The sequence below is a fragment of the Pan troglodytes genome, chromosome 2 (assembly GCF_028858775.2).
Source record: "Pan troglodytes isolate AG18354 chromosome 2, NHGRI_mPanTro3-v2.0_pri, whole genome shotgun sequence".
Classification (NCBI taxonomy): domain Eukaryota; kingdom Metazoa; phylum Chordata; class Mammalia; order Primates; family Hominidae; genus Pan; species Pan troglodytes.
Genome location: NC_086015.1, coordinates 144278729 through 144303806, shown reverse-complemented (window position 1 = coordinate 144303806; position 25078 = coordinate 144278729). Strand labels below are relative to the sequence as shown.

General features: G+C 49.9%; 1 protein-coding gene across 2 annotated transcripts in view; it reads right to left on the bottom strand.

Moving 5' to 3' along the window:
• The window catches only part of SPSB4 (splA/ryanodine receptor domain and SOCS box containing 4), a 96737-nt gene that overhangs the window by 55077 nt on the left and 16582 nt on the right, over window positions 1–25078 (bottom strand). The window contains exon 2 of one of the 2 annotated variants that reach the window (XR_010155344.1): window positions 12568–12686. The exons of the other annotated variant lie outside the window; for it this stretch is intronic. The gene's annotated coding sequence lies outside the window, so the exon portion shown is untranslated. The remainder of the gene's footprint in view (window positions 1–12567; window positions 12687–25078) is intronic. 2 annotated transcript variants of the gene reach the window in all.

The following is a 25078-nucleotide window of genomic DNA, read 5'->3' as shown; positions in this document are numbered from 1 at the left end:
AGAAAGCAGGCAGAAGAAAAAGAGCAGAGCCCAAGCATCGGACTAGCCTGGAAACAGCTGCGTGGTCTTGGGCATGTCACTTCACCCCTCTGAGCCTCGTAAAATGGGAGAGCAGTCCCTCCTTGCAGCAGCACAGGTGTGAGGAAGTTGACAAGAGAGTGAGTGTGCACTGCCATATAGGAAGGTTCCCTTCCTGTGCAGAGAATGTTGCCTCCTCGTTCCCTGCCTTGGGACAGTGCCCAGGCTGCTCACCTGGCCTCAGCAGCAGTAAACCCCACAGCAAGAGCCTGAGCCCCCATGCCAGTCAAGCCTCTAAAGGGCCAGCTGGTAGGGCAGTACAGGAAGGGGTGTCTGGGCAAAGGTGGTAGCTGCCTGAGCAGGCCCCAGCTGCCCAGAGTTATTCTGGCAGAGTCCAGTTCCATCCCAGCCTCAAGGCCCACTCCTGGTGCACAGGGGCACATGGAGATATTAGTTGTATCAACAACAAAGCCTTATGTGTAGTCGGCTCTAATGAATGCTTCTTGACTGATCATTTGTTGATACTCGAGACTGGTAGATATGGTTAGTGAAGGAGAAGGGCTTTGGTTGAATGTAGTTTGATTTCACCCTGGAAGTCTTTTGCTAATATGCTAATGCTAATGCTAATAATAATATCTACTATTTAGCAGGCCTTGTTTGTGCCCCTCACTCTACATTGTTATTTCTAATCCTTAAACAATGCTGAGAAGCAAGGGTTACCCTCCCATCTTGCAGAAGAGAAAGCCAAAGCTCAGAGGGGTGAAATGACTTGCACCAGGTCTCCCAGCTCGGGATAAAGGAAGCTGAGATTTGAACCTAGCTCCGTCTGATTCAAAACTGACATTCTGCTTCCCACAAACCCAGACCTTGCCTGTCCCCATGCTGCCAGCTCTGGGTTCATAGCTTCCTCCAGAGTTTGCTCCCTGCTGTGTTCCATGTTACACTGACTACTGAGAAAAGCAGCATCTGGGCTGAGCAGGCTCCAGAGACACAGGCTTTGCTGAAGGGAGCTGGTAGGGAATGAGCTCTACCTGCTCATCTGCCTTCCAAAAGGAAACTGTCTGACAAAAGGAAGTCTCTCTGCCCTGTCACCACCTCTGTAGGTTGCAGCCTGTGTTCCCTGGCCATTTGTAGCATGAACCTGGGCCCCTGGTACCACCTGTAGTGGGCAGTGCCATTGGGCTGTCCTGAGCGAAGTCAGCATCCACATTATTGCTGGCAAACAGCACCTGCACTACTTTAATTAAGTCATTTGTCAGCATTTACAGGCTGTGGCAGAGAGATCAGAGGAGCAGGAGTCTGGGGTTTCCATGACAGCCCTGGCTCTGTCACCAACATGTGGTGGAGATCTGGGCACTTCCCTTACACTCTCTGAACTCAGGGTTCTCACTTGTCAGATGGGAAGGATTATGTCCTGCCTTATTGCTCAGGACAGTTTTGATGGTCAAAAATAATAGAAAACAGATTCAAAAGTTGAAAAGCACTTATAAGTAGACAGCATCATGCTTGTTGAAACAATAATTTCTGTCATTAATAGAAACTCATGGTTTTTGGTACTCTTACTGTATGCACTTTATTACCTGGCCTGTCTCACTAATCTCCATGACAATGCTCACGAGGTGGTTATGGCTTTTATCCCTATTTTACAGAAGCAGAAACTGAGCCTTGGTTTCTAAGCATTACAGTGCCCAAGGGCTTGGTGCTGGGACCTCTTCCCTTCAGTAGCCACCCTCCTTCGCCAGGGGATTTCATGCTACATCATGGCTATTTTAAAAATCTGTATGCTTGACCTCTGTCCACACAGAACCTCCTCATGGATGTCCGATGGGCATCTCAACCATAGCATGTCCAAATCTGAGCCCCTGCTGGCCACTCCCCAACCCACAGTCTTCCCCATCTTGGTGAATGGCCCCTCCATCCTTCCAGTCACTTGGGCCCAAAACCGTGGAGTTATCCTTGACTCTTTTCTTATCCTTTACAGCAAATTATGTTGGCTTCACTTTCAAAATAAATCCAGCATCCAACTACTTCTTACCATCTTCACTGCTGCCATCCCGATCCAAGCCACCAGCATCTCTTACCTTTATTGAAATAGCCTCCTTCCTAGCTGGCCTCCTTACTTCTGCCCTGGCCCCTCTACGGCCTATTTTCAAGATTGCAGTTAAAGTGATCCCTTTAAAAACTAGGCAAATCATGCCACCCTTCTTCTCAAAAGTCTGTAGTGACTCCCCGTCTCACTCAGAGAAAAAGCCAAACATCATCCTTGATCGGCTAACCTCTGTGCCCGGTTTCTCTCTGGTCTCAGGCCCTGCTCCTCTCTCCCTTGCTCTTGGGTTCTAACACATGTACCACAGGGCCTTTGTACACGCTGTTTCTGCTGCCTGAATAGCCCTCCCCAGAGATACCCACATAGCTCACTCCCTCCCCTCTTTCAAGTTTTTTTTGCTTAAATGTCACTTTCTCCATGAGTTTCTCAACCATCTTATTTAAAATTGCAAGCCCCAGCCTCCTCCAACACACTCCAGCAGCTCCTTTCCTATTTTATTTTTCTCCACAGCACTTATCATTAGCTAACACTTTACTGTTCATTTATTGACTGATTTTCTGTCTCCACCTACTAAAATATAAGCTTCATGAGGACAGAGACTTTTGTCTGTTTTGTCCCTGCTGTTTTGTGTCCTCAGTGCCTGGAATAGTGCTTGGCACATAGTAGGTACTCAATTAATATGTGCAGATTCAGTTAATTTAAAAATGGACTTTCTCATGGACACATGGTGGTAGAATTGGGAGTTTAAATTCTGGGCTAACAGCAACATATTAATACATTCCCAAACTGGGAAGCAGGAGAAGAGAGGGAGAGAAGAGGGGATGAGAAAGAACTGTTCTGCTTAGCATTTCCCTTCATTTATAAGCAGGTCTGTAAGGGAGGCAGGAGCAAAAACACAAGGGACGGGGGAGGAAGGGAGTGGCCAACACCAACCAAGACAAGTGTTCCTAGATCTCCCCACCCCACTGCAAGATTTTATCAGCTGCTTTCAAAACAACAAAAAAAAGCAATTCTAAAGCAGGACCTAGAGTGACTTTCCCAAGGTCACCCTAGCTGATTAATGGCAGAGCTGTCAACACCCAAAAATTGTGAAATGATTTCTGTGAAATCCCTGAAAATTGGTTTTGCAAAGATAACTGGCTTTTGACAAATTTCCCCAAAGAACAAGGTAAGAGGTTCTGTCCAAATGTGCCCATCATCTCATCTGGTTCCCAACTCTGAGGCTGCTGGCACAGGCCTGGCTGCGAAAATCTGATAAAATGCTTCATTGCCCATTCAGGAAAACTACAGGCCAAGACGTTGGAAACACCACCTCTGCTCACTGTCTTACCTGCCCCACACTCATCTCCTCCCTCCACCTTTGTTCAAGCTGGCCTCTGGCCTGCCTTGCCTTCCTGCTAGGCCCCTCCTTCTCCTCCAGGCTCTACTCCATTAGGCAAATACCCAGATTTCAGGACTCAGAGTGTCACCTCCTCTGCACAGCCCTCCTTTCACTCCCTGACTCCTCTGTGTCCTGTGTCTCCTTTCTGAGGTCTGTGGGCACCTGGGGTCCTTACTGCACTGTTCTACTCCTGCTGGACGTATGGGCTGGAACCGTGTTGGCCAATCTTTGTGGCTGCAAATCCCCATCCTGGTCTGGCCTCCCGGTGCAGATGGGGAAAGGTCAGCCAGTGTTTGGACCCTCGTCCACCTGAAGAGAGCAAAAACTTGTCACACACACCCCTTCCTTAAGGACCAGTAGCCTCTGGCTTGGGTTGGTCCCAAACTTGGAGGATGGGGATGACCCCCTGAGCAGGACTGACGCTGCCACGAAGGGCTCCTTGGCCTGAAATTCCTCCTGCAATGTTTCATTCAACCATGAAGGAAGCGAGTTGCACACTGGTGAGTTCAGTGTGGCCCCGTTTATACTCTGTGAAAAAGAAAGTGTATATATCTGTGTTTGGATATGGACACAGATGTGCTTATACATGCCTAGAATATATCTGTGGAGCTCTATGAGAAATTGGTCAGAGTGGGCCTTGGTTTGGGTTCCTGAGACAAAGATGTGGGTGCAGATAGCTTTGTGGGAGGATCTCAGGAGATGAAAATGAGAGACGGAGAAAGTGAGACAGGGAAGGGAGGAAGACTAGAGAGAATGTGTGAATGAGCTGCATACTACCGTGGGCATCCTGGGCTCATTCACTAGGATGCTCTGAGCATCTATGTAGGATGGACCTCAGAACTGTCTCTATGGAGGCTGGAGAGCTGGGGGCACTTAACCATGGACTCCTGTCTCCGAGTCATTGAGGGGTATCCCCAAGGGTGTTAACTCCCCTGCACATCCCGGTGCTGCCTGCATCCGGCTGAGTGGCTACCTGCAGCTTAGGAGAAAGCAAAACTGACTGATGCCCACAGCAGTACCTAACCAGTTGAGCTGAGAGGACGTGGTGGGGGCACCCCAAGAGTCTGCTAGGAAGTGGGGATAGAGGCACTTTAGAATTTTCACAGTTATATCCTTTTGTATATGTTGATTTGGAAGTACATAAAAGCGCAAAGAGGCAGGAAAATTCACGTCTTATCCTGCCACCTAGAAGTAATCGTCAATAGCCTGTTTGGAATATACCTTCCAGCATTATTTTTTGTAGCATGGATGTATGCAGTACATTTAACTGTGCGCCCTTTTCTGTGTCCCTGTGTACCGCTGGCAACAACTTCCCTTGAAGCCAGCACTAACAGCTTCTGCAGTCCAGGGGAAGGTGTGGGCAGCTCCTGGGTCCATTTCCAAGAGAGCCCTGGGGGAAGGAGTTTCAGGACCAGATGGAACTCAGAGAGCAGAGAGACCACCCTGGGCCATTCCCCACCCCACAGCACACTGCGGAGTTATCACCCTGATGCTGTGTCTCAGCTGTTAAACACGGTGCTGCCTAAATGGCCAACAGGGCTTTAAATCTCCGCTCAAGGGTCACTTCCATTTTCCTGCTCACTGAGCCCAACCAAACTTTTGCTTCCTAAAGAAAAGTCTATCATTTAAGGTTGTGAAGTACAGAAGCATCTCACCACTCCCCACCCCTACCACAGACAAGGCCAGAACGCATCCGGCAGCAACTCCTCACAGGCGACTAGAGACAATTGCCATCATCCCCTCCCATTCCTCCTCTGCCCTGCCCGCATTTGCCTTGGTGGGCACGTGGGGAATGCAGGACTCTGTGGCTTGGTATGCAGCCCTGGGCCCCGGTCCAGCTCTGCCACTCCCTGGCCTTGCAACCTCAAGCCACCACTTGACCTTCCGAGGCTGTTTGCTCATCTGGAAAATGGGTACATCACATACACTTCCCAGGACTATTTAAGGATCAAATGAGATCATGGATGTAAAGCAGCTGCCACAGTGCCTGACGTCATTGGGACCCTACAACTGGGGGCTCCCCCAGCACATGCTGGACATTTTACCCCATACTGGGACCCTCTTCCTGGGTTACCTCCCTATGTGGCCTGCCTCCCTCCACCTTCTTCAATTTTGTCTGTCCAAGGCCCCCTGGTGCTTCCTACCACTTCACTAAAGGAGAATCCTCCTAACACCTGGCTTTCATCATGCTCCGCCAGACTGTCACACAGCTCCCACTGCCTACAGGCAGTCTAAATTCTGCAGCCTCATGCTCCAGGCCTCCTAGAGGTCTCCTTCTGGCCAGTCAACCTACTGCAGCCATACTACTGTGCACACTGCCTGCTACGCCAGCCCCAGAAGGACAGCCCCCTTCAAGATAGGCTCAGAGAGCTCATCCTCCTGAATAAGGGTCGGGGTCCTGCATGCAAATCTGGCTGTGAAGGCTCAGAAGCCCTAGTCCTCTGTGCTGTGCGCGTGTCATCTTCCAGGCAGCTGGCCCTGAAGCTCTGGGCCACCTTCATCCCCTTCCCTCTGCTCTTAAACGCAGGGCCTGCTCCTCTGCAGAATCAGTGTTCCCAAGCAGGATAGCACAGGCTCTGAATCAGCTGACCCAGGAGATCAACTCTCAGCTTCCTTTCTTACCAGCTACGTGACCTTGGGCAAGCCTCTATGCCTCAGTTTCCCCAAGAAGAATGTTAACACCACCTGCCTCTATAGTGTTCTTATGAGATAAAAGAGGTGACACATATAAAGTGCTGATAACAGAGCCTGGGACACGGTATCATTATTTTTTAATCTTCACCATAGTTCTAACTTATTGCGTATGTCCTATGTGTCAGGACTTTACAGTTATTCTGTCAGTAATCCTCACTCTGCAAGGCAAGTCACATTATCCTTGTTTCAAATAAAGAAACTGGGGCTTAGAAGAGTAATTTACCCAGGATCTTATCCCAGACCTGTTGGATCCAAATACTGTACCATGGCCAAAGAGCCATTACCACTTACACGTCCACACTGTGTGCCAGGTCTTAAGATGTTTATGTATATGTCATATGTACCGGCCTCAAAACAGCCCCATAAGGTGGGCACTATTATCATCATCTCCATTTTACAGGCAAGGAAACTGAAGCACAGAGAGGTTAAGTAACAGATGCAGGATCACACAGCAAGCAAGCAGGAAAGCTAAGACTGGAACCCAGGCAGTTTGAACACAAGCTCTGCACCGAATTGCTACCCTCTGTGTCTCCCACCTGCTTTGCCCTCTTTTATTTCATGTGATCCTCTCAAAAACCCTTCAAGGAAGGTAGTATTACCCCCTTTCACAGCTAAGGAAACTGGGCTGTGACACACAGCAGGAGTGAAATTAAACCAAAAGACAATGCATTTCCAGGTGTGAAAATAAAATGGCTCAGAACTTCCCTTAAATTCTTTCTGTATTATTGCATTTTGGAAAACCTCTCACCAGGGGATGAGGCTGCAGCTACATTAGTGACATTGTATTTCCTTCCTTCCTCCTAATTCGTGCTCCAACCACACAGACCATTCTGCAGACTCAAGCCCTGCTGAAGGGCAATGGATGCCTTAAGGAGGCTGCAGATCAGAAATAAAATCAGACTGCAGAGCACCAAGAAACCCTTCACCTAAATTCCGCTCTGCTTTGGGGCTTTGGGGGATGGCTGGCCATGTGCCAGCTCTGTTTGCAGGAGCTGCACCAAACCTTGGGAATCCCTAGGGAGGGGACCTTCTGGCAGAAGACCAGCAAGACACATGCTATTGGCTCCACACCCACACCAAAGGGAGGCATCATTAATTGATCACAGTGTTCTTTCCCACAGACGTAAGATTGGGCTGCAGAATCCTTTGCAGAACAGTGCTCTAGGCAGCACCTACTGATCAGAACTGTATCTCTCAGCTTCCTTGCACTAAAAGTGGTCATGTGATAGTGTTCTGGCCATTGGGCTATGCACAGAAGCATAGTAAGGCATTTCAGAAAAATCTTTTAAAAGATGAGTCACGTGCCCTCCTTTAGCTCTTCCATTCTGCTGCCTGGAATGTGGGTGCAATGGCTGAAGCTCTAGCAGCCATTCCGGACAATGAGGTACCTATGGGAATGGAAGCCACAAGGTAGGAATGTGGAGCAGCAGGCAGAAGGAGCCTGGGGCAGTGATCATGGAGCCCCACAACATCCTTGCACTGCCTGCTTCCAGACTTCTCTCCCATGAGAGAGAAATTCTTGTTTAAGCCCATAGTATTAGGCATTTTTGGTTGCAAACAAGCAGATCTAATTCTCACTGATACAGTTCCAACTCCTCATTTTCTCCCCTAGGTGTACTTCCAGCATGCTGTTCAACTTGCAGGTCCCTGAATCCATCAAGCTGGTTCCCGTCCTGTGCCTGTACCTTCCTTCCACATGCTGTTCCTTCTATCTGAAGCACCCTTCTGCCACCCTATCTATTTGGCAAATGCCAACCCATCCTGCAAGACTCGGCTCAAGCGCTCCTCTCTGGAAAGCTGTCCTGGATTCTGACGCTGCAGTGCATCCATCTTGAGTTCCCACAGTGCCCTGGCCTTCCTGCTCAATTACAACCCCTATCACCAGTTCCTACAATTCTGTATCCATAGCTGTCTTTCGGACTTACTGGCACAAGGGCAGTGTCTGATCTTCCCCATGGGCCCAGGCAGATGAAGCACAGTAAATGTTTGCAGAAAGAATGAACAAGGTATGAATGAGCATCTGGAGGGGTCAGACATTCTGAGCTATAGAAGCTCCAGCAGCTGCCGTAGTGCAGAAAAGCTTCTTGGAGGAGGAGGAGGGAGAGACAGCGGCACAGGGAATGCCAGCTTGGTCTATTGGTCCAGGTTAATGCCTGTGCCATAACAAGTAGACACCACAGACCCTCCAGAGATCTTTATATGGCTTAATGGAATATCTCCAAGATGGTCCCTGAAGTCTTGGAGAGGTCACAGCCTCCAGCTGCTGCCCGGGCCGGGATCACCAAGTGTTTGTGATTGACAGGGCAGCTGCCTAAAAAAGTTCCAAGCCCCAGGGCAGGCAGGGGGAGGGGGGCCAAGCATTGTTGGAAGCTAAGCTTACTCTGTGCTGGCATAGTACAGCCATCTGGTTTGGGTCAAAGGTCTCCAGGGACCCGTTTGATTTATAGGCCAGTGCAGCCACCCAGGCGGCATGAGGGTGAGGGCAAGGAGAGGCCAGGAGAGGGGTGTGGGGGGTGGGAAGGGACGGTTAGAGGCCCCTTCAGAGGCTGAGCAAGCCCTATGCTTCTGCTCCAGGCCATAGAGTGCCTTAGGTTGCTTTTAAAAGAAACATCACAAAAGAAAGCATTAAAAAAGTCAAGAAGTATTTATCGTGTGCCTACTGTCTCCCTGGGTCTGCATCAGATGCTGTTACTCTCTGGGAGAGGAAGTAAATCCACATGAGCTCTACCCAGCAATGCCGGGCTTCCCACACTGCGGCCTCATCCACCTCGCTCTGCCATTATTAGCCGCATTCTACAGATGATGACGCCAAAGAGCAGAGTCCCATAGCCTGCAGTGGCAGAGCTGTGAGGCAAGCCCAGGCTTTCTGCCCAACTTCAGAGTCTTTCCCCTCTACCCTGCAGGGCCTCCAGAGGGTTCTGGAGTTCAGAGGGGAGGGAGGTAAGCAGGGGCCAGAGTCAAACGAGGAGTCTCAGAGAAAGGCTTGTGAGGATTGCTCACTAAGAAGGGGGCCATGCCTTATAAAGACCCCACAGACCCCCTTCACCACCGCAAATGTGCTCCAGCAGCACAGAACAGAGTGGGCAATATGGACTAAGGTCGTTCAAGAGGACTTTAAAAACCAAGGTGGCATTGCTCGGAGCCTCCAGAAAGGATAGCTTTAGATAGGTGGAGAAGTGGGCCAGCATCAGGCAGGGAGCACAGCACAAGCAGAAGCATGGAGGCAGAGACTTGCCTGCTGGGGGATGTGGAGGCTGCACTGAGGGCTGGGAGGTCGCACTCCTCTGCTGGGGGAGGTGGAGAAGCAGGCTCTGGTGCTGGGTGCCACACAAAAGGGTCACCTCCCTGGCCCTGCCCAGAGAAAGGGGCAGAGCTAAGCCCCAAGTGGGGCAGGGGCCTTTCTCATATCTTCTGCTGGACACGCCCTGGGACCATAAGGGGCACCATCCAGGGCTCTACAGAGGGTGGGGGGGGGGGGTGGCAGTGTGGAGACAACAGTGATTGTCTCCTTGGAAAAGTCACAGTACACAGTCCCCATGGGCCCTCCAAACCAGCTGGGGAAGCCATGCACGTGGCACTCTAGCCCTCTATCTCCTCCATCAAATAAGCTGGCCAGGCACCCCCACTCTAGTGAGGGCACCTGGGGGGGCCTGTGGTGGACACAGGTCACACAGCTCAGCAAAACCTGGCCTTAAACCCAAATCTAAGGAAGCCCAGATCACCACGTTGAGGCCAAACAAAGAAAGCAGAGATGGCCTAGAGCATTTCAGATACTTAGAAAGCCTGGTGCAGCTCATCATGGTCTGGGGAGGTCCATGGTGGACACAGGTCACACAGCTCAGCAAAACCTGGCCTTAAAACCCAAATCTGAGGAAGCCCAGATCACCACGCTGAGGCCAAACAAAGAAAGCAGGGATGGCGTAGAGCGTTTCAGATATTTAGAAAGCCTGGTGCAGCTCATCGTGGTCAGAGTGAAGACAGCAGGGGAAGAAAGGAGCCCTCAGGACATTCTGAAAGGGAGGCTTTGAGCCTGAAATCAGGCAGACTAGAGTCCAAATTCTAGTTCTGGCCCTGAAACCTTTCAGCCTTTCACAGCCTCAGTTTCCCCATCTGTGAAATGGGGATATTATTAACACTCCACACATGGGGCTAAAAGGATTTAATGGAAAGACAGATAGATAGATAGATAGATAGATAGATAGATAGATAGATAGCACCTGGGTTGGGGCAAGGAGATAATCATCAAATGGTTACTTTGGCTTTTCTTCACCGCCTATATTGCTGGAAAGCACAGCAGTTCTGTGACAGAAAAAGTTTATCTGGCAGGGCTCAAACTCCTCTCTGTGTTCTGCATGTCTGTGGTGTGGACCTCACGAAAAGCCAAAGCCAGACCTGAGCAATGAACCCACCCAGGGCTAGAGTGTAGTAGACAATCCATCATCAATAAGTCAGCCAGAAATGCCACCTCCCAACCATGGATGCAGATGAGAGCCTGGCCCAGCCTGGGGAGGGGCCGCCTGATGCAGCCTGGCACTGGGCTACCTCCTGCCAGGCGCACTCCCTGGGAGACCTGGCAAAGCCCAGCTCTGGCCTTTGACCTCTGCCCCCGAATTGTTTTCATGTGGTGGGGCTCACGATGGGCCATGGGTTCAGCAAATGACAACCAGACCCAGCCAGATGCACACATGTGTCAGGGACAAGGAATGTGTTCAACAACTCTTGGGGCAGGAATATGGCCTGGTGAAAGGCCACCAGGTCAGGAGGAAAAGAGAAAGACGTGTGATCCCCATGCGGCGGCCACCAGCGCTGTTCATGGCTGTTGGGGATACAGGAGGGACATGGCTGGTCTCCTTCTCTAAATGGTCTACAGCCCCATCAGAAAGACAGGATGGACACTCCAGAACCTTAAAATCATAACTGAGGACAGTCTAGGATTACAAGCTGAGATAAATAATAGTGCCATATGAAGTAGCCCCTAACGCCATCCAGGCCTTTGCGATTTACAAGGGGCTTTCACAGGTTTTGCTTTATTTCATCTCCATAACAGCCCTCTTTCTTATTTTTCCCATTTCACCCACAAAGAAATGGAGGCTCAGCAGGCTCAGGGACGTCCCCAAGGACACAGAGCTAGCAAGAGGCCTGCTGCAGAACTGCCGCTGTGTTCTGCACAGCTGCCCCTCCCCCCGCAGAGCTCCTGGCCCCTGCTGTCCCCCAGGCCCTCCTCAGCATTCCTGGCATACCTCCTGTCAGTGGCCACCCCCCACCACCAAAGACCTTTGACATTCGCCTAAGGTTTTCTGGTCCTGCAGCCTGACACTCATTGGCTGGTATCTGGGCTAAATCTTTCTCCTACACCCACCCCCACTTGAACTCACTCCTTGGGCCCTGGAGCCACTCCGCTGACCACTGGCCCAGAAGAAGTCCCATGGCAGAAACAGAGGCCTGTGCTCTCTCTCTGGGGCTCCTCAGCCCTCTCCAGTGGCTCTAAAGCAGCCCCATCCAGTAGAACTTTGAGCCGCGGTCAGAATGGTTTACATGGGCTCATCCAATAGGGCAGCCACGAGCCGTGTCTGTGGAGCATTTGGATGCGGCTAGCACAACCAAGTAACTGAACATTTAACTTTATTTGATTTTAATTAAACGACCACATATGGTTAGGGCTAGTGGCTCCCACATTGGATACGGCAGATGTGGAGCTGATGTAGCACCACAGTGTAAAGTGTTTGTCATCCAAAAAATCCAGATGCGCAGTCCCTCCATCTCAGAGACTGCAGAATGATGGAGACCACTTGAGGTCATCTTATCCAATCCCCTCCTTGCAGTGGAGAAACTGAGGCACAAAGAGAGGAGCTGACTTCCCCGAGGTCACAGAGCAAGTGGGCAAGCTGGAGCCCACTGGGCCAGGTTTCCTGGCTCCCAGACAAGTGCTCTTTCCAGGACCTGTCTGCCTCCTGCCTTTTATAATCCCACACCAGACTCTGGGTACAACAACTCAGTTCAGGTTGAGTATGCTTTTTTAACTTTCACATATCTGAACAGTCCACTGTGGCAGAACACCTTAAATATCCAAGGGAGGTTGCCTGTGTCAGCCAAAAAGGAAATACAAGCCCACAATTCACCACTTCTCTCCTGGGTGGCTTGCCCAGCATGGTGGTGACAAGGGCCCAGGCCAGCTTGAGCTCCACCATCCCAGGTGACAAAAGGGGAAGCCAGAGCTTACCCAAGCAGAGCCCTGCCCTGGTGCTGCCCTTTCCAGGGTCCAGCCAAGAATGTGGAGAGGCTGCAGCATGACAGACAAGGCGGGGGACATATGTCACAGCTACAGAGGTCGGGGTGGGCTCCAAGCCCTGGGTCACTCACTTGCCCCAGGTAGGGAAGACTGAAACACAAATGCCCTGCCCAAGAACAGGACAGAGTTGAGACTTACCGAAGCTCACGCTGAGTTCACTGCTTTACAGAGGCCCCTTTTCTTGGCTGGACTGCCAGATGGTTCTTAGTAGACCCAGGGAACTCTATGCTTTCTTAAAAAGCCTGGAATTCAGTTTTCTGGAGCAATGGCAAGATGGAAAAGCACAAGATGGAGGTTCAAATCAGCTCTACCACTCATGGTGCAACCCTGGGCGAGTCTCTCAACCTTTCTGGGCCTCAATAAATTTGTCTGTAAAATGCAAATGGCCATATCCACCTCAATCAAAGGCCACCCTGACCAAAGTTCCAACAACGTGCCATTTTTTAGCACCAGGGAGACCTGTCCCAGTGGAAAAGAGACTGGTAGTAAGAATTACTTTTTTAAAATGAGATTGTGTATAACTTTAAAAAAAAAAATAGTGGAATGACTGAAGTCTAAAAGATGGAAAGACACGTTGGTGTCTCCCTGCTGCTGACCCCTGAGCCTCACCACCCCCACTCTGCCCTTCATGATCCCCAGCCCTGCCAGCCATGGGCTTGCCTGTTGGTCCCCACTGACTCGCTCTTCCCCTAGATCTTCACATGGCTCCCTCCGCCTCATCATTTAGGTCTCACTTAAATGCCCCTCCCCCAAAGGGGGCCACTGCAGCAGCTGACCTCCCTCCCTTATCATATTCTCCAACTTTGTTCTATATCTGGATTTTCATAAGCATTTATGAATTTTCATAAGCATGTATTCTTGGTTTACTCTGTTTCCTCCATGAGAGTGAAAACTGGACCTGCCTTGCCCACCACTGCTGCCCAGCTTCCGGCTAAGGGTCAGCACACCACAGGCCCTTCATAAACACTGGTGCAGGGATAGATGACTGGGTGTCACTGCCCTCCCCACGCTGCTTGGCCGATTGACCTAGCAGGATTGCATGTGATTGAGGAAACAGCAATGGCTTCTTTACACTCATATCAAATTAAGTAGCTATGGGCAGGGTGCAATGAATTTCAATTTACTATTGGTAGCTAACTGGAAATTTCTCAGGATTCCCTTCTCCAAAATTTCAGTAAGAAGCTTGTCTATACTCTTTCTGTTTTGTGGGATGCTGTGGGAAATGGGCACTCTTTCCCTGGGCCTCTGCTGCCAACCAAATGTGCTTTTCTTTTTTTTTTTTTTTGAGATGGAGTCTTGCTCTGTCTGGAGCTCAGGCTGGAGTGCAGTGGTGTGATCTCAGCTCACTGCAACCTCCACCTGCCGGGTTCACGCCATCTTCCTGCCTCAGCCTCCCAAGTAGCTGGGACTACAGGTGCCTGCCACCACACCCGGCTATTTTTGTGTATTTTTAGTAGAGATGGGGTTTCACCATGTTAGCCAGGATGGTCTCAATCTCCTGACCTTGTGATCCGCCCACCTCGGCCTCCCAAAGTGCTGGGATTACAGGCATGAGCCACCATGCCCGGCCCCAAATGTGCTTTTCATCCTACCGTGTGGCCTCTGAGTGATGCAGCAGCTCATTCAACAAACACACACAGAATCCACTACATGCCAGGACAAATAGAACAGCCCAGCCCCTGCTGTCGGGAAAAGGGCAGTGACTGGGAGGACTTGAGGCTGTACTACACAATCTTGAGGGTGCAGAAGTGGTGCACACAAGAGCACCGTACCTCCTAGAACTGCAGCGGAGGGCTTGGCTTTTGGCAGAGTGCTTGGCGCTTAACCCAGAGGCCCCTCAGGAGGTACCAGGAAGAAACAGTGAAATGAAGCTGCTTTTTCAAATCAGAGCATCTACCACTGGTACTTAGGTTGCATGGACACATTGTCCCTTTGGAGAGGAAAGCCCCTGAATTCTGCTAAACACACCTTTCCTTTGTGGCAGAGTTGATGGAAAGGATCTTCAGGTCCCCCAAGCTTGTTCCAGCCAATACTGGGAGCCTGATCCTTGCTTCTGCCCTAGACTGAGCTCCCCAATCGGTTCCTGGGAATCTGGAGCATTGTGGCTCCCTCCAGCATACCCTGCCCCTAAGGACCTTGCACTCCCCACACCCTCCTTCCAGCCAGGCATTCCAGGCAGCTGACTTCTGGCCAGTGCAGGGACTGATGGCACAAGTCAACTGGGAAGCTTGTGACACACACGTTCCAAGCCCCACTGCAAGGGTTTCTGATTCGGCAGGTGAGAGACAGCAGAGATCTGTGTCTTCCACATGCCCTGAAGGATACTGAGGTCCAGGCAAGTATGCTAAGGGCCAAGCTCTTCCACAGCTGAGGAACAAGCAGCTAGGCCCATCCCAACCAGAGGGCTAGTGGGAGCCTCTGCCTGCACCTGAGGAGAAGCCCTGGGCCCGTCAGACACTCACAGGATTTTAAACCAAGATCTGGGAACACAGCATGCCAGCTAGCACATTATTAAAGTTGCCAAGGCCACAGTGAGCCAAAGCCAAGGGGCACCTCAAATTGTGAGGGAACAGAAAAGATAGAGGAGATGGGGGGAGACCATGGCAGACATGCAGTTGATGCAGTGATGGGGTGCCTGAGTGGTTTCTCATTCCTGGACCACCTGCCGCCTCCCACAATCCACATGCAGCCTTATGCTCACCACTTCCTTGAGGCAACTTGTGAGTTCTGGGCTTCCAAAGGAGCCCTCACTAAACAGCCCACTCCCACTCTTGGCACCTGGCCTGGCCTCTGCATCAGCACTGTGAGTGGCCCTCAGTTGTGACCCGTGGCCCCTCACTCCAGAAGGGTGACCCCTCACCCTTAGGAGATGAACGGTACCTCCCATGCTCCTCCTCGTGAGGCTCAAACATCAGGCAGAGAGCTGTCCTCTACCCCAGAACACGCCAGAAGCAAACGCGCTCTCACCCTGGGACCTCCTCATGAATTGCATTTTGAGGGAGAAACAACAACAAAGAGGACAAGATCTGGAAGTCAGCTGTGGCTCCCTGGATCGACTCAGAAGCATCTACTTAAATGACTTCAAAGCTGGGATGATGACAAGGTCTTTGCTGGCAGTTCCAGCCCCCTGCTGCTCACCAGTGAGATCATGGGCGTGGGAGACAGGAGGCATGGGAGACACCAGGTGCCCACTGGGGCTCCCAGCAGGCGGGTCACGAAGCAGAACTCACGGCTCTATTTATAGAAAGCAGCCGCTGAGAAGGATGAAGAACCGGGGAGAGCCTGCACGGCAGTATTTTCCAAGCTCACGCTGTCTCGGCTTAATTTCATCCCAAGCAAATAACTCATTAAGGAGGCACCGAGTCCTGGAAGATCTGACGAAGAAGGGCCATTAAGCGGCACAGCCTTTGCTTGAATTATGGAAGGCCTCAGACAAGCAGCCTTATTAGTGTCTGGGCGAGGCCGTAACTCACGCTAACCGCCCCCTTGCTTTAACCAAAGCAAATCAGCTGGCTCCCGACCCTGTAAATAAAGGCTGCCACCAGCCCGGCAGGCCATTGGCTCTCCCCGCTCACTTAAACCCCATCCCCCGCCCCGGCAAATTTGCTTCCTCTATTCAATGCTTTCCCAGCACCACCCACTCAGAATTATCAGCAAGTCAGAAGAGTTCAGAGTGAATGCAGTTTGCTGTACTGTATTTAAGGGTATCTAAGTGCTGTGGTACTGGGGGCTGCCAATGCTGGCTTCAGTAAACTCTTGTTAAGCACAGTCAATCCAAGGCCTGGGACCACCTGCAAAACCACTGAAGACTCAACGTGACCCTGAGTAGCACAGAGGTTACAGGTGTGGGTGCTGGAGTAGGCCTGGACTCAAGTTCGGGACAGACACCCCCCAAGCAAGTGCTGGCTCTTCATCTCCCTCAGGCCTAATCTCCACATGTGCAGACTGTGATACCAGCACTTCTCCTCACCCGTGGGGATTAAATGAGCTATGCTGCATAGGGTGCTGACAAGCCTTTGTGCAGGGCGGTGGAGCTGGGCAGTGTCTGGCCTTTTGTGAGTGCTCAATCAATGACTGTTTAACAAAGAGCTGTTTCCATTTGCAGTAATCCCTTGCCAAACAAAGTCATCCTCACAGGAACATTCATGGATAAGAGTGTGGATTTACTCGTGTACACTGCATTGGCAACTATAAGAATTTGGGTTCCAGGGCACATAAATGGAGTCACTTGGCTGGGAAGGGAAGTGGGGCCGGACGTGAAAAGGAGGAAATGCAGAAGGCATAGCTGCCTTGTCGGGAGCAGGGCCAAGCAAGGCCTGAGACTGGCCTGGAGTCAGCCAGGTGGCAAAGACGAGGGCAGAGCCAGGCTCGGCAACCCCAGGCTGAGCTGGAATCAGGGAAGTGGGCCATTTCCAACAAAGAGGGCAACACAGACCAAGGCACAGAGGAATACGCATTTTATTTTATCTTATTTATTTTTTACTTTTTTGAGACACAGTTTCACTCTGTTGCCCAGGGTGGAGTGCAGTGGCTCGATCTCAGCTCACTGCAACCTCCACCTTCGGGTTCAAATCATTCTTGTGCCTCAGCCTCCTGAGTAGCTGGGATTACAGGCATGTGTACTATACCTGGCTTTTTTGTGTGTGTGTATTTTTAGTAGAGACAGGGTTTCGTCGTGTTGGCCAGGGTGGTCTCGAACTCCTGACCTCAAGTGATCCACCTGCCTCGGCCTCCCGAAGTGCTGGGATTACAAGCGTGAGCCACAACGCCCGGCTGGAATATGCATTTTAGCTTGGCTGCAGGATCATTCAGCATGGCGGGTAGATGGGTGGATGGTGGGGCATGGGGATAAGCTGTGATTGGGGGCCCTTGCTCTGTGTTACATCTTCATCAGCATCATCCAGGAGCTTGTTAGAAATGCAGAATCTTGGGCCCGACCCAGTCCTACTAAGTCAGAATCAGCATTTTAACAAGGTCACCAGGTGGCTTGAATGCACACTGAGGTTTGAGAAGCGTTGCTGACAACTCTACGGGGTAAGTGCCATCACTATATCCACTTTACAGGTGAGGATACCGAGGAACTGCAAAGTTAGGAAACTTATGCCCAGGCCACGCAGGTACTAAACAGGCAGACCAGTTCTTACCTGGGTATCTGTGACTGTGATAACCCCCTGGTTGTATGGTCTGAGCGGCGGCCAGGACAGGGTCTCTGACATGCAGGCGGCACTGAGAAGCCATGGAGGGTCTTCATCTGTGTGTGTTGTGGGGAGACACTGGTCTAAACTCTGCCCAAGCTCCAAGGCCTCCCCTCAGAAAGTCCCTCCAACCCATCAGCATCACCCCTGGCCCTAATCACTCTCCTCCTAAGCTCCTACATCCTCCCACAGCTGTGTTTTTCAATACAGACTCAGAAACTGCATTGAATTCTCACTCCCTTGTTTCTGATGGGGAACATTTTCAAGGGGGATTGGAGGCCTGGGTTTTAGTTCAGGTTCTGCCACTACCTGGCAGGTAACCCTGGGCAAAGCCTCCCAGCTCTCTGGTCCAGTCAGCTCCCATCTGTAAAATGTGGGTCTTGCATTGGCTGCCAGATACCATCTCTTCTATCCCTGTGTCTGGGGCCTTTGCCTTCACCCTTCTGCGAGGGCCTGAAAAGGTGAGACCCTTTACCTCTTCCCCTTCCCTTTTTCCCAAAGGTCCAATGATGGCCAGCCCACAACTAGACCAAGTCACTATTTTCGCAGAGGTGGACGCCGGCCCTCAGGGCCACCACCTCGGCAGCTCATCCCTGCTGAATGTCTGCCTGCACACAGCTGGTGAAGGTGCTGCTCATTTGGGTATCCTTGTGAATGCATGTCCACCAGGCAAGTCACCACGGGGAGCTGCAGCCTTTTAGAGAAACACTTGAATAAGACATGCAGCCGGAAACCGCTCACAGGGAAGGCTAAACACTCCCAGCTCATTTGCAACAAACTCACAATGGCCTCTGAACCTCAGGTGGCATTTCCATCATGTATCTTAGAGAGAAATGAGTCGAAGACCATCCAAACCATCACAGATTCCCTCGTGTGAAATCCTTCAGTTTCACAGTGTGGACCAAAATTTAATAACCATAATTATTTCTATATTTAATAACAGTAATTTTACCAATTTATGAGAGCAGTAATAGTCATAATTAGCCATTTTTAAACCTACCACTTTTTCAGTAGCTATGTTCTAGGCACTAGATCAGTCACTTTCTATATATTAATCCATGATCCTGATACCTTGTAGCAAAGTAAGTTTGTTTTTCAGATGAGAAAATGAAGGCTTGGGCATGAAATGACTTGTTCAGGGTCACAGCTAATTAGAAACCAAGTCAGGACTGAAGCCAAGCCAGTGCTGGAAGACCCCTGAACCCTGCTCTTCCCACAAGACCATGCTGTGGCCCACGGTGATGCTTGTCCTGATTAAGCCTGATTTCAAATGCTGTCACCTGCATTTCAAAGCCACCTTTCTGCAAGCCAGACTTCCATGAACCGAATTATGACTATGTTAATGTGAAAACCTCCTTCAAAGAAGGGCCACAGCATCTGATCGAGGGCTTTTCTCAACTGGGAGACTGTTCCTTTCAAACAAAGGGTAGGGGGCAGTTTCTGAATGTCAGGATCCTGCATTGACATGCCTGACCCATCAAGCAGCCTCTGCTTGGCCTGTGTGCAGGGACAGATGTGCTGTACACAGGACACAATGAGAGGTGGGAAAAGGGTCACTCAGGGGCAGCTCATAGCCAGCCCCTCTGCTCCAGCCAACTGTGACTCAAGTCCCCCTGTGGCAGAGGAAAGAAAAGCTTATTCAGTTGGTAGGAGGCCAGGACATTAATATGCATTTACTGAGCACCGACTATGTACTCTGTTGCAAGGGCTGCTATAGGGTGGTTGAAAAGGCCAAGATGCAGTTGCCACAGCAAAGAGCCACCACTTTCAGCATTAGCAGCAGCAGCAATAACAGAAAAGCAAAACACACACATTATGGGCCTATTCTGTGAAGTAAAGGGCTGGGTGTCTTATGTTGACTACACACTATGTAAGGACTGGCTGAATGAGACACCTCAAATAATCTTAATCCAACAATGTGTCTGAAGCCTCCTGAATATCAAATTAATAAATTTTAAAAAGAGAAAAAATTAACGTGATTCTACTGTATTTTAAACTGGAAACAAAGTCATTCACGAGCCTTCATCAGGTGCGCAAGATGAGCTCAGCACCGCAATCAGAAATTCAGGGAACGCATATCAATATTAACCTACTGTGAGCCTCATGCTGGGCCATGCTTCATTTCTGCATCACTTCTAATACTCACAGCAACTCTGAAAGGTACATATAATTATTCCCACTGCACAGATGGGAAAACTGAGGCTTGGGGATGTTAATTAGCTAGAGGGGGCAGAAAGGAAATTTCAATTGGGATCAAAATGTATGCTCAAAGATTGGAAACTGCCTAAATGTCCAAATATGGGGATCTAAGTAATTAGATTATAACACAACCATATCATGGACCCATGCGACTGCTAAGAAAGAATGAAGCAGCTCTACATTAACTGATAGTAGATAACTGCCAAGGTCCATTGAAGGGAGAAAACAAGATACAGGGGAATGTTTTCAGTATGATCTAAAAATTATCTGTCACAAATGTCTCTGGAAAGACAAGAAACTGCTAATAGTGGCTGCCAGCAGGAGGGGATGGGGGGGCTGAGCTACAGAGGAGGGGTTATTTCACCATACGCCCTTTGGTAGTATTTAAATCTGTTGCCACATGCACAGCTTTCCTTTCAAGAGTAATGTTTTAGTCTGTTTTGTGTCGCTATAAAGAAATATCTGAGGCTGGGTAATTTATAAAGAAACAAGGTTTATTTGGCTCAGGGCTCTGCAGGCTGTACAAACATGGCACGGCTTCTGCTGAGGGCCTCAGGAAGCTTTTACTCATGACGAAAGGCAAAGGGAAAGTAGGTGTGTCACATGGTAAGAGAGACAGTAAGAGAGATGCCAGGCTCTTTTAAACAACCAGCTCCCACATGAACTAATAGTGAGAACTCACTCATTACCACGAGGAGGGCACCAAGCCATTCATGATGGGTCTGCCCCCACGGCCTAATCACCTCCCACCAACCCCCACCTCCAACATGGGGGATCTCATTTCAACACGAGATTTGGAGGAAACAAATATCCAAGCGATATCAAGTAAGTAGACACATATGACGTCCCTAATCTTCCCAGTTCACCATGCATACCTCCTGGGTTTCCATCCCTGCCCTGAGGAACTTCATAACCACTTGGGGAAAGAAGGCCTATGGGTGGAAAAATGAGTGAACCCTGCAGATGCAGAAGAAGTCAGCGCTAAACTCCCCATGCAGAGCCAGAGTCCTCGGCTGAGGCCTGGAGGTGAGCTGGGGTCAGGACAGATTGATAAGGGATGGGGGCAAAGGGGCGACCAGGCCCAGAGGGGCCAACTCCAGATGTCCTGGAGGCTGGGAGGACCTCACTACCCCGGGAGATGCACGGGAGTCTAGCGAGAAGGTCTTGAGTGCAGCTCTGACAAGGAGACAGTGTCCTTGTAGTCATCGTGAGAGCAAACTCTCTCTGGCCTTCATCAATACCAGAAGGCTTGGCTAGCTGCCAGCCTCCTCTGCTCAGCCATTGAGCCAATAAATACTTGTTGGCAGATCAATTAAACCATCTAGGAAAGACGTCTGGAAATACAGCTTCCTCGGCTCTGTGCAGGGGGAAAGCCCTCTCAGCCAGTTAGGCCCAAGATACCTGTATTTCCACGCTCCACCCTGTGAAAGTCAGCCCTGACACTGGCGTCCGTTCTGTTGGGTCAGGCCATGCTCAGCGGTGGGCAGGCTTGGGCAGGTTGGCCCAGGCATAGGAGGCAGAGCTGGGTATAAGCACAGCTGTGTCATTTGCTAGCTGTGTGGCCTTGGGCAAATTCGTTACCTTTCCAAGACAGTTTCCTCATCTATAAAATGGGGATAATAACAGTCACATTGCCTCATGACTTATTGCGATGAAAAGAAAAAAAAAAAAATGAGTAAAACCCTAAGCCCAGGGCACAGAACATGGATGGAGCCAACAAAAGTGTCATCAATGCCCCCAAATCAAAGCTGCCAGGGACCCCAAGGCCGCTTGTCTCTGTCTGAGACTCCCCTCTGCTTCCTGTGTCACTCACACACCACTCACCACCCAAGAACTCCGAGATGTGAGACAAAGCCGTTCTGTCAGCCCTCCTGCCGCCTGCATGTGGAGAGAGGAGCTGGGGAGCCACGGAGCAATTCCAGAAAGCAGCCCAGAGCAGATTCCAAAGGCCTGGCCCACCCCAGGGGCCCACACCTCACAGCAGTCGAGACATTTGCAGTGACATTCCCCTGTTAGTGATCAAGCATGCCTGATCCATGGCCACTGCTGGGGATGCCTTTATACAACTTAGCATTTCAGAACACCCTGCAGAGTTCCATGCTGAGCCAAGAGCTTTGAGGGCTGGAGGTAAAGCCAGCCAGAGGAGGAAAAATGACAGGGACAGCATCTCAGGGACTCGCCCAAACTCACTGCTGAAGGCAAGGACCTGGCCCTGGGCTGCACGGTCACCAGCCAGATGGAGCAGATGCTCCTGCGCATTCTCTCCCTGCCTTGAGGGTAAATGTCTCCACAAGGTGCCCGTGTCTGCCTCCATTTGAATCCAGGCTCCCTCAGTTACTCGTAGTGTCGCCTTCAGCAACTTACTCAAGCTCTCTGTGCCTCAATTTCTTCATCATACACTGAAGATGATAATATAGATAGCACTAGTGCAAAGAGTCATTACAAAAATTAAATTAATTAAAATTTGCAAAATGGCTGGGTGACGTGTCTCACGCCTGTAATCCCAGTGCTTTGGGAGGCAGAGGTGGAAGGATTGCTTGAGGCCAGGAATTCAAGACCAGCCTGGGTAACATAGTGAGACATTGTCTCTACAAAAAAAATTTTTTTTAAAATTAGCCATTACCTCCTGAGCCGGTTTCATTCATATTTATATATATGCCAGGAGTGGTGGCATATCCTCATAGCCCCAGCTACTCAGGAGGCTGAGGGGAGGATCATTTGAGCCTAGGAGTGAGAGGTTACAGTGAGCTATGATTGCACAACCGCACTCCAGCCTGGGTGACAGGGTGAGATTCTGTCTCTAAAAAACAAACGAACAAACAAAAAACAACAACAACAACAACAAAAAGAAATTGTAAAGTGTTTGGAATACCACCCCCCTCACCCACTCAGACTAAACACTACATAAGTATTAGTTGTCGCTATTGTTGCTATTATTATTATTTGTGCCCTGGACAACCCCTGGGACAGCTTCTCCATTTGCCTGGCCTTGGCTCCATACTTCTCAGTTCACTTAGATGGCAGGGCCCCTGTGAGTCCTGCAGCTCTTTGTAGTTAGCTTTGAGATGCTGAGCCATTTCACTCCACAGTGTAGCAAAACAATTCCACTTGCAGAAGGTTTGACAATGTTATGCATTTGCAATAGGAAATCACACCTCCAGGAGTTCGTGCCCTCAATGAATACATGCTTCCAAAGTTAAACGTAGTGAGCCCTTTCTAAGTCTTGCTTTTACCGTAATAAAAATTCAAAAATTGAGAAAGTGATATCCATTACCTTACTTTCATCATGTTAGAGGAAAAGCCTCTATTAAGGCCATTTTGCTTTAAGCCACAGGTGAACCCCAGAATTTGCCTCATTTCACCTAGTTAATCAATGCAGGGGCACCAATTGCTATGTGTCTGCTCTGTGCCGGTGAGCTTTATCATCCTCATCCTTTTTCAAAGGAGAACACTGAAGTTCAGAAAGAGGAGGCAATCGCCAACAGCCATTTGTTGAGTGCTGGGGCCAGGGTCTGACCTGGCTCTGTGAGGTGCCCCGGGCAGAGTTCTCTCCTCCTATGATCCTGTGGGGAAGCAACCCCAGAGAGTTGGCCTGCCTTTTGCTTCCAAGGATGTCTTTGACTCTGGTCCCTCACACACCAAACAAGTCTGAGTTTGGGGACCTGCCACCATGTCCACAACTGACATTAACTCAGAATCCTTTCCATTCACAGAATCCACCTTGGGTCACCTTCCCTGCTCAGAGACTCCCTAGAGCCAAACTAGTCCCAAACCCAGGGATTCATGGTGGACTTCAGCCCAGGACACAGGCTATAGGCATCACACAGTCCCTTCCCAACTATCCCTGCGAGACTCCACTGCAGCTTCTCCTATGGCCCACTCTGGAGTCAGAGATTGTCCCAGGCTGGCCATGAATAGGCCTTTCAAGCCCAGAGAAGCTGAGCTTCCCTTTTCTGCAGTCACACCCCTGTCTGAGATAGAGAACATTACCCCTACCTAGAGAACAGGCTAGTGCCATAGCAGATAAGCCAACCCTATCACTGAATGGAAGATGCCCCAGGCTTGCATCCCATGACATCTGGCCTCTCTTGCCTCCTAGATTCAGTATTCCAGATTCAGCTAACCTGAAAAATCACTGCCAGTAAGGAGGAGGTTAGAACACTTCACATTTTAGTTCCACCAAACTTGTTCAACCACCTGAAGGACCCACAAGCTTAAAATACCCCAAACATAACTGCCTTTCCTCACCCAATCTCCATGAGGTAGGTCCCTGCTCCTGATTCCAATATGCATGGCCCCACAGGCTGCAACCCTGTTAGCACCTTGGCTTTGTACCTGAAAAACCAGGCAACCAATAAAGCCCAAGTGAATTAATAGCCAAGAGGAAGCCTACAACAGGAGTATAACTCTTGGCTCTGGTAGCTCCCGCTGGGTGTCAATGTCAGGCCTTAAATCTCAGCTACCATATTATTGGTGCTACCACACAAGAGCTTACAGCAGCAAAAAGGGGACCTGATACTATCCCATTCTGCAGATGAATAAAGTGAGTCTTAAGGAGTAAGAGTGACTCACCAAAGACACAAAACCACTGAGCACTTGGAAATAAGTCACATCAGACTCCAGAGCCTTGGTACACCAAGGCCGCTCTTCTAGTCCAGTGATTAATTCCAGCAAATAAATTTTCCAATTCCATTAAATAAAGATTGTTTGTTGTTTCTGTTGGTTTTCTCACCACTGGGATTTGCCTGGTCACTATGTCTCAGAAGGCTCCAGACACTTTCCACAAGGCACTGTGATGACTAAATTAGCCCTTCTCAGGGACATAATCATCAGTTCCTAGATTTAACCCATTAAACAGAGAAAATGGAACAACATTTTGCCATTCAATGGCAATTGTAGGCAACAACCATGGAAATAAAATATGAGCAAGAACGTCGACAATTATGCCAGAGTGCTGAGCATACCAGCAGCCACTTTTCCATTAGCCTGCCACCCTTGGAAACCATCAAATGTCCCCTTCCTGTGCTCCAGTAAATGTAAATTTTGCTTGAGTAAAATCTTGTCCTTGACTTCTTTTCTGGAGAAGTGTTACTCTTTTCTGGAGTGTTACTCTCAGTCCCTCATCTAAAGGGGAGAACATAGGAAAAGAGTGGACTTCAGGGCCATCAGAACTGGGGGGAACCCTGATTCTGGCTCTCTGTAGCTCTGCTCTTAAGTTCTCTTATTTCTAAAAGGAGGATCTGCCTCAGGGGCTG